This window comes from Cupressus sempervirens, chromosome 6 (assembly GCF_028749045.1).
Source record: "Cupressus sempervirens isolate cs-2001-9-10 chromosome 6, ASM2874904v1, whole genome shotgun sequence".
Taxonomy (NCBI): domain Eukaryota; kingdom Viridiplantae; phylum Streptophyta; class Pinopsida; order Cupressales; family Cupressaceae; genus Cupressus; species Cupressus sempervirens.
The window spans coordinates 59899429-59903535 of NC_143123.1; positions in this window are offsets into that span (position 1 = coordinate 59899429).

Genomic DNA, 4107 nt, shown 5'->3' on the forward strand with positions numbered 1-4107 from the left:
GGGACTTTGATTCATCAAGTGATCTAAGTGAAGAGTTTGTATTCACATATCAAGCAAAAAGGCTTAAGGGTATGAATGCTTGAATGGTGAACAAGCTATAAAAATTAAAATGAGTTAAAGCCAAGTAGAATAGAGGGCTGAAACAGTGATCTATAATCTACAAATGAAGTTGTAAGTTGTTATTAGATCAATCCTTATTGTTAATCTCTAATAATTGTATCAGGTTAGGGTAAATCCTTTGAATGAAGGCTGAGCTAACAGTCATTTGTAAAATCCTTTAACTAGGTGACATTCCAAGTGAATGGTCTAAATTCCTCTAAAAAGGCCTGCTCCTAACAAGGTGATTCAAATCCTTTAACATGGTCACATTTAATAGTGTGTATTGTAACCTCTAACATGGTTGGCCTTTCATAGGGAATCACTTTAGAAGAGTAAAAAAGAGTAACATGTTACTAGTGGTTTTTCCCAAATTGGGTTTCCACATAAATCATTGTGTCATGTGTGTTGCTAAATCTGTTATGTTTCATGTTTACATTTCTTGAAATTGATTTGACAGTAACCTACAAGTTTTAAGTGATTGCATAATCTTATGGATACATGCATAATGATAAACATTTTATGAGTTCACTAAGCTGTGAAATTTTTTATTTATACATTTGGACCTTGGATAATTGATTCACCCACCCCCCCAATTATTTTAAAGAATTCCAACATTGTTTTTCTTTGTGTCCCATCATTAACTGGTGTGTCCACCTTGTCTTCTCCAACTATCTCAACCTTGTCTTTTTTAGATTCTTGTATATTTTTTGAGATTGGAGTGCCTTCCATAAGTGTACTTATAGTGCAACCTATTGTCTCCTTCCTTTGATATACAACTAAGAGTTGTGAAGGTTGTACACTTGTGACTTAAAGAGTGATTGTAGGTGTTTGTTGTGTTTTCACTTCCTCCCCTGTAGTCATAATCTCTACTTCTAAATTTCATCTTCACTTATCAATATAGGGTTGTCACATAATTTGGCTTTTAGTGTAGATTGGATAAGTATCCTTTTAAAATCTTCCTCTGTTAGGGGATTTATGTTCTGATCAGTAGGATCAAAAACATCCTTTACTAAAATAATTCTAGTACTTGCACTTATCACCTATGGAGGGATGGCACTCAGAATTTGTGTATCTTGTACACTCTTATCTAGTTGCTACTCTTCCTCAGTTATTTCTTGATCATCAATATTCATATCAATGTCTCCCTCAACTATGCCTTCTTCATTGTTATCCTCGTCATCATCTTCTACCTCAATAGGTTCTTTTTTATCATCTTTGGTTGTGGCTAGTGCATATGTAATCTTCAACATTTTTTGGACTTATGTACAACATCCTCTAAGTTTTTCTACAATATGTTAAATTCCCTATACTTAGTTACAAATCTCATAGCATATTTCTTTATGGATTTATATATTTGTGCCTTTCTATATTCTGGTATAACTTGAGTGAGGATTGTCTCCACAATTTGCTTCTCTGTGTCTAAACAATAGTGTCATTTCTACTCAACTCTATCATAGAAGCTCTTATGAATGGAGTTGCTAATTTCTAGAGGAACTTTCTTAAAAGTATCCATCATGGCATATATTGCCTCCCCTACCTGATTCTTCTCAATCTTTCCAAGATTATCAAATTCAATGTGAGAGAAACCTAATAAATTAACATTGTTTCTAATGTTCTCACATAAATTATCTAGTTCTAAAGAGGGATTGTGACTCACCACTTGGCATTGGTTGTTGTCATCAAATTTAGTCTTTTCCTCATCAGATTCAACTTGAGAAACATACTTTCTTCTTGGTCTTTTCTATGCTCCACCTTCCTACTCTTTAGGCTTCGCTACCTCTTTGGTATTTTGTGCATTGACTTTTGTAGTATCCCTTGTGGTGGGTGCTATCAGTTTAGGCTAGCTTGGTTTTGAAGCCTTCTTTGGTTTTGTCACTACTTGTGTCTTTGCCTTTCTTTTCTTTTTGTTAGTAGTAATAGGTGCTTCCTTGGATTCTTCTCCCTCGATACCTTCTAAAATTTCTATTTCCTCTTCTTTCTAATCCTCTCCTTGACTTTATGTTAGTGCCAGTGGTGCTTGAGCCTATGTGTCTTCTTCTTCTTATTCTTCTTCTTCCTCTTCTTCCTCTTCCTCAGCTCCACCACCAAATTTTTCTTTTAGTATCTTCACCAATTTTTTCTTCTTATTGATCATAGAAGTAGTCTTCAATTCCATAGTGATCTTTGACGTCACTAATTCATAATTACCAAATGTTTTTGCTTCTTTGTCCACTTCTTCTATAAGTAAAGTTGTGATTACTATAAAGGCCTCATCAACATTTATCTCATAACCTAATGACCTTATCCATCTCACTCTATGAATTTTTTCTTGAACATATGTGTGATCAATATCAACAAGGAAGCAAAGATCATCATAATGTTTCTCCACTAGTGAGACTGGTATCCTTAATATCTTCTTCATAGATTGTTTAAAATCTTCAAAGTAACTAGTCATTACTGACTCAAAGTTATCACCTAATTGTTTAATGAATTCTCCTATCTGTACTATATTTGATCTATTTTTCTTCCATGCAACTTGTTGGCACTCAAAATTGCATTCTCATTTTGAGCATTTATTTGAAATTTTGAGTCAAATCAAGCCCCATAAATGCATGTGTATCCGATTATACCTTTGAGCCTCATGAGGTGTTTAATGTTTCTAACACCCTCCATTTAGTATTTCTAAGTGTTTCATGAAGCTAAATTGACATTCTGAGCCTTTTCGTGAAGTCCCATTTTGAGCATTTTCCAAATCTGCATTTTCACCATAGTGTCAAATAGTGACTAGAGGCTGTGTTTGCAACTAAATATCTCGCACCCAGAAATGTTTTGTGATTCATTGCTTTGGGAGTGTCTAGTGTCCATATCCAAGAACCTATGTTTCAGGTTATGAGTCATTTCAAGTCTATTTGACTAGGTTTTGAATCCCTCAAAGTTGGTCAATTACTATTTCATGCTTTTGTGTAATTGTGCAAATTTCTGGGAAGTCCTGTTTGATGTGTTATAACTTTAACCCAGTTGATCAAAATGCTAAAATTACTTTTGCGTTGCATTGTAAATGTCAAATACTTGTTATGTTTCAAGTTTTAGCTTATCACAAGTCCATTTGGTCAGTTTTCAAATGCGATTCCAAACACAATTTCTATCTTTTTACTAGTGTCAGCATTTGCAGATTGATCAATACCCTTGTTCGGGACATCATAACTTGAGATCCATGATAGGTGAAATTGAATGGATTGTACCATTGTGTTTTCCAATAAAAATGCTTCAATTGTGCTAGTTTGCAAATCATGACAAATCCATTTGCACACTTTTCCAGGTCAATTCCATTTGCAAAAATCGCTTTTCTAACATTGTTTCTAGTTTGCAAAATCCAAGTAGCCTACTTTGACTGCTCGCCATTTGTACCTAGTTATTCTTCATGAGCCCAAATAGTAGATCCATATTCTCCTAATGAAAAAGAACTAATGCTCTAGTTTTCATCTTCCCAAGTGTCAGTTTACCCAGTTTTCCAAGCCAAATCCAAACCCAATTTATTGCTTTCTAACATGTTTGCTTGCAGATAATTCTAAGAAGGAAACTTTGAGGACGAATATCTTTTGACCCTAAATTCATCATGAGACAAGATTCAATGGGGTAGAAGTGTGCGAAATAGAGAATCAGTGCCCCAATTTTCAAAGCTTGATCAGGTGTTTGGATTAGTTTTTAAGGCTAGGCAATAGGCCTCCTGACACAGATTTCACAATGGTGTGAAAATGTTTTAAAATGAGTTTCAATGGTGAACTTGTCATCAAAATTGATTCTAGTCAGTTCAAAAGGTTTGATAGATCAATTTGGAGTATCAGTTGTCCAGAAACAAATTTTTTTTAGTCGGACCCACTTTGGGGTAAAGCTAATTTCTCCATATTGATAACATGATAAGGATATTGTTTCAAATGAATATTGATATTTAATGTGAACCAGACAGTTAATTATAAGGGAAATGTTCTCTGTTGAAATCATGGAGGGTTATGAAAATAATGGATGTCA